Below are 6259 nucleotides of genomic sequence, written 5' to 3'. Positions count from 1 at the left end.
CTAGGATGGTTTCGAACTCTTTTTTTTTTTTTTTTTTTTTTTTTTTGAGAGGGAGTCTCGCTCTGTCACCCAGGCTGGAGTGCAGTGGTGCCATCTCCGCTCACTGCAAGCTCCGTCTCCCGGGTTCACGCCACTCTCCTGCCTCAGCCTCCTGAGTAGCTGGGACTACAGGTACCCACCACCACGCCCGGCTAATTTTTTTGTAATTTTAGTAGAGACGGGGTTTCACTGTGTGAGCCGGGATGGTCTCGATCTCCTGACCTCGTGATCCGCTCGCCTTGGCCTCCCAGAGTGCTGGGATTACAGGTGTGAGCCACCACACCTGGCCTGGTTTCGAACTCTTGACCTCAAGTGATCTGCCTGTCTCGGCCTCCCAAAGTGCTGGGATTACAGGCGTGAGCCACCGCACCCGGCCGGAATTCAGTATTTACATTCATACAGCATTCACAAACAGCTGAAGTACTCAACTAAACTATGTTATAGAATGAAGGAAATTTGATGGTATAAAGTACACAAGTTTAGTCACCTGTATTACAAATTTGGTATGTGTTTAGGGGTTCTGGCAAGGACTTAAAGCTCTGAACGAACGCTGTGATTCTTGTTCTCCTACCCCTTTTAGGTTTTATTTTGTTTATTTTTATTTTCTTTTCTTTGACACAGAGTTTCACGCTCTCACCCGGGCTGGAGTACAGTGGCATGATCTCGGCTCAATGCAACCTCCACCTCCTGGCTTCAAGCAGTTCTCTTGGCTCAGCCTTTCCAGTAGCTGGGACTACAGGTGTGTGCCACCATGCCTGGCTAATGTTTTTTTTTTTTTTTTTTGATATGGAGTCTCGCTCTGTCGCCCAGGCCAGAGTGCAATGGCACGATCTCGGCTCACTGCAACCTCCGCCTCCCGGGTTCAAGCGAGTCTCCTGCCTCAGCCTCCTGAGTGGCTGGGATTACAGGCATGGGCCACCACACCCGGCTAATTTTTGTATTTTTAATAGAGATGGGGTTTCACCATGTTGGTGAGACTGGTCTCAAACTCCTGACCTTGTGATTCTCCTCCCTTGGCCTCCCAAAGTGCTGGGATTACAGGCATGTGTCACCATGCCCAGCCCTCTTACCCCTTTTAGGAATGATGTATTTTTCTTTTTTTTTTTTAATTTTATTATTATTATTATACTTTAAGTTTTAGGGTACATGTGCACAACGTGCAGGTTTGTTACATATGTATACATGTGCCATGTTGGTGTGCTGCACCCATTAACTCATCATTTAGCATTAGGTATATCTCCTAATGCTATCCCTCCCCCCTCCCCCCAAGAATGATGTATTTTTCTTTGGCAGCTGACCCTGCGGAATTCTAGCTAGTTCACCCCCCCTTTGTGTGTGTGTGTGTGTGTGTGTGTGTGTGTGTGTGTGTGTGTGTGATGGGGTTTCACTCTGTCACCCAGGCTGGAGTGCAGTGGTGCAATCTTGGCTCACTGCTCATTTTTTTTTTTTTTTGTAACATACATGGGGTTTTGCTATGTTGCCCAGGCTTGTTTTGAACTCCTTAGCTCAAGAGATTCTCCTGCCTTGGTCTCTCAAAATGCTGGGATTACAGGCATGAGCCACTGCACCCTGACAGTTCATTCTATTCTTACTCTGTATTTCTTTTTCCTTTTCTTTTTTTTTTTTTTTCTGAGACAGAGTCTCACTCTGTTGCCCAAGCTGGAGTGCAGTGGTGCCATCTCGGCTCACTATATCCTCTGCCTCCCAGGTTCAAGTGATTTTCCTGCCTCAGCCTCCCAAGTAACTGGAATTACAGACATATGCCAACATGCCAGGCTAATTTTTGTATTTTTAGTAGAGACAGGGTTTCATCATGTTGCCCAGGCTGGTCTTGAACTCCTGACCTCAAGTGATCTGCCTGCCTCAGCCTTGCAAAGTGCTCGGATTACAAGCGTGAGCCACCACACCAGGCCCTTACTCTGTAGTTCTTTTTTTTTTTCTGAGACAGAGTTTTGCTCTTGTTGCCCAGGCTGGAGTACAATGGCCCGATCTCGGCTCACCACAACCTCCGCCTCCTGGGTTCAAGTGATTCTCCTGCCTCAGCACCCCGCGTAGCTGGGATTACAGGCATCCGCCACCACGCTTGGCTAATTTTGTATATTTAGTAGAGATGGGGGTTTCTCCATGTTGGTCAGGCTGGTCTTGAACCCCCAACCTCACATGATCCGCCCACCTTGGCCTCCCAAAGTGCTGGGATTACACGCGTGAGCCACTGCACTGGGCCTCTTACCAGAGTTTCTAGTTAACTGTTAATGGTACAAACTGCTCACTGCACAACTCTCTCCCCATTAATTCTTTTATTTACCTAGTAGGACCCAGAAACTATGCTTGCTGCTGGAAATAAAAGTGTGGTAACACAGACAGACCTCTGCTTCTGTGCAACTTCTGTTCTACTGGAGGAGACAAAACACACACACACACACACACACACACACACACACACACACACACCCAGACAAATTTAGGTCACAACAACTTGACTGGTGCTCCTGGTACTATTCTAGGAATTTTTTTTTCCTTCCTTCGGTATGTTTTCTCTCTGTGGCTTTCCACAGCAGCAGTTCTACAATAATTAAGCACTGGGCTCTGAGTCAGAAGATCTAAGTTCCATACTGGCTCTGCCACTTCAAGCGAGGTGACCAATTTAACCATCCTCTCTCTATCTCACTTTTTTCATCTGTAAAATGGGGATAATTATAACAGATGTTTTGGGCAGGGCGCGATGGCTCACACCTGTAATCCCAGCACTTTGGGAGGCTGAGGCGGGAGGATCACGAGGTCAGGAGATCGAAAGCATCCTGGCTAACACGGTGAAACCCCATCTCTACTGAAAATACAAAAAATTAGCCGGGCGCAGTAGCGGGCGCCTGTAGTCCCAGCTACTCGGGAGGCTGAGGCAGGAGAATGGTGCGAACCCGGGAGGCGGAGCTTGCAGTGAGCCGAGATCGCGCCACTGCACTCCAGCCTGGGGGACATAGCGAGACTCCGTCTCAAAAAATAAAAATAAAATTACTCAATTAATATCTGCCATTGTTATTTTTTTCCATGTATACCTCTCCTTGCCCAACCTGGTCTTGAACTCCTGGCCTGAAGTAATCCTCCTGCCTCAGCCTCTCAAACTTTTGGGATTACAGGTGTAAGCTATCTTCCTTGTACTTTATTTTCCTTAAAAAAAAAAAAAATTTTTTTTTTTGGCCATGCACAGTTGCTCACGCCTGTAATCCCAGCACTTTGGGAGGCCAAGGTGGGCAGATCATTTAAGGTGAGGAGTTCAAGACCAGCCTGGCCGACATGGTGAAGCCCTGTCTCTACTAAAAATACGAAAATTAGCCAGGCACGGTGGCACACATCTGTAATCTCAGCACTTTTGGAGGCCAAGGCGGGTGGATCACCTGAGGTTGGGAGTTTGAGACCAGCCCAGACAACATGGTGCAACCCCATCTCTACTAAAAATACAAAAAATTAGCCAGGTGTGGTGGCGTGCATCTGTAATCCCAGCTACTTGGAGGCTGAGGCTAGGGAATTGCTTGAACCCAGGAAGCGGACGTTGCAGTGAGTTGAGATCGCACCATTGCACTCCAGCCTGGGCAACAAGAGTGAAACTCTGTCTAAAAAAAAAGGCCAGGCGTGGTGGCTCACACCTGTAATCCCAGCACTTTGGGAGGCCGAGGCGGGCGGATCACGAGGTCAGGAGATTAAGACCATCCTGGCTAACATGGTGAAACCCTGTCTCTACTAAAAATGCAAAAACAAAATTAGTCGGGCGTGGTGGTGGGCGCCTGCAGTCCCAGCTACTTGGGAGGCTGAGGCAGGAGAATGGCGTGAACCTGGGAGGCGGAGCTTGCAGTGAGCCGAGATGGTGCCACTGGACTCCAGCCTGGGCGACAGAGCGAAACTCTGTCTAAAAAGAAAAAAAAAAAAAAGGCCGGGCACAGTGACTCACGCCTGTAATACCAACACTTTGGGAGGCTGAGGTGGGGAGATCGCGAGGTCAGGAGTTCGAGACCAGCCCGGCCAACATGGTAAAACCCCATCTCTACTAAAAATACAAAAATTATCCAGGCATGGGCCAGGTGCTGTGGCTCACACCTGTAACCCCAGCACTTTGGGAGGCCGAGGTGGGTGGATCACGAGGTCAGGAGATGGAGACCATCCTGGCTAACACGGTGAAACCCCATCTCTACTAAAAATAAAATAAAATAAAAAATTAGCTGGGCGTGGTGGCGCGTGCCTGTAGTCCCAGCTACTCGGGGAGGCTGAGGCAGGAGAATGCCGTGAACCCGGGAGGCGGAGCTTGCAGTAAGCCAAGATTGCACCACTGCACTCCAGCCTGGGCGACAGAGCAAGACTCTGTCTCAAAAATAAATAAATAAATAAAATTATTCGGGCGTGGTGACACACGCCTGCAATCCCAGCTACCCAGGAGTCTGAGGCAGGAGAATTGCTTGAACCTGAGAGATTGCAGTGAGCCGAGATTGTCCAGCCTGGGTGACAGTGCAAGACTCTGTCTCTAAAAATAATAATACAAAAATTAACCAGTCATGGTGGCATAGCCTGTAATCCCAGCTACTCAGGAGGCTGAGGTGAGAGAATCACCTGAAACCAGAAGTGGAGGTTGCAGTGAGCCAAGATCCCACCATTGCACTCCAGCCTGGGTGACAAAGCGAGACTCTGTGTCAAAAAAAATTTTTTTTATTCTTATTTTTATTGATTTTATTTTTTATTTATTAGAGACAGAAGTCTTGCTATGTTGCCCAGGCTGGTCTTGAACTCTTGTCCTCAAGTGCTCAAGTGATCCTCATGCCTTGGCCTCCCAAGGTGCTGGGATTACTGATATGAGCATATGAGCCACCATCTCCTAGCCCACTTTCTTTATCTTTTCCTTTTCTTTTTTTTTTGAGATGGGCCCTCATTATGCATCCAGGCTGGAGAGCAGTAGTGCGATCACAGCTCACAGCTCACTGCAGCCTTTGCTTCCTGGGCTCAAGTGATCCTCCCATCTCAGCTTCTTGAGTAGCTCAGACCACAGGCAAGCGCCACTATGCCTGGCTGATTTTTTGTATTTTTGATAGAGACGAGGTTTCACCATGTTGCCTAGGCTGGCCTCGAACCGCCCAACTCGGACTGCCAGGCCTGCCAAAGTGCTGGGATTCCAAGGGTGAGCCACCGTGCCCAGACCCACTTTCTTTTTCTAAAGCATCCTTTTTCAGTGCACAGCTATCGCTTTCCTCCCACCCCTATAAAAATGATGGAGGGAGAGGTGCAGTGGCTGAAGCCTGTAATCCCAGCACTTTGCGTGGCCGAGGTGGGCGGATCACAGAGTCAAGAGATCGAGACCACACTGGCCAACACGGTGAAACCCCATCTCTACTAAAAATAAAAAATTAGCTGAGCGTGGTGGCACGCGCCTGTGGTCCCAGCTACTCGGGAGGCTGAGGCAGGAGAATCGCTTGAACCCAGGAGGTGGAGGTTGCAGTGAGACAAGATCACACCACTGCACTCCAGCCTGGCTACAGAGCAAGACTCCGTCTCAAAAAAAAAAAAAAAAAAAAAAAAATGGAGGGAGAAAATTAATAGGAAATTTCTATCTCATCACAATTTTTTCCTGGAAATTACAAAAGGATTTTCAGAATATAATTTCAGTACATTCCCTAGGCCCAGCTCCCAGAATTTCAATGTGCCCTTGGAATATATATTGCTCAGACATTTGAACATGTTTGTTTGTTTTTTTTGAGATGAAGTTTTTCTCTTGTTGCCCAGGCTGGAGGGCAGTGGAGTGATCCCAGCTCACTGCAACCTCTGCCTCCCAAGTTCAAGTGATTCTCCTGCCTCAGCCTTCCGAGTAGCTGGGATCACAGGCGCCCACCACCACGCCCAGCTAATTTTTGCATATTTAATAGAGACGGGGTTTCACCATGTTGACAAGGTTGGTCTTAAAGTCCTTACCTCAGGTGACCCACCTGCCTCGGCCTCCCAAAGTTCTGGGATTACAGGTGTGAGCCACTGTGCCCAGCTATTTTTTTTCTTATTTTTTTAGATGAAGTTTCGCTCTTGTTGCCCAGGCAGGAGTGCAATGGTGTGATCTCAGCTCACTGCATCCTTTGCCTCCCAGGTTCAAGCAAGTCTCCTGCCTCAGCCTCCTGAGTAGCTGGGATTATAGGCGTGCGCCACCACGCCCAGATAATTTTTGTATTTTTAGTAGAGATGGGGTTTCACTATG

The sequence above is a fragment of the Pongo abelii genome, chromosome 19 (genome assembly GCF_028885655.2).
Source record: "Pongo abelii isolate AG06213 chromosome 19, NHGRI_mPonAbe1-v2.0_pri, whole genome shotgun sequence".
NCBI classification, from domain to species: Eukaryota; Metazoa; Chordata; class Mammalia; order Primates; family Hominidae; genus Pongo; species Pongo abelii.
This window is presented reverse-complemented; position numbering follows the sequence as displayed.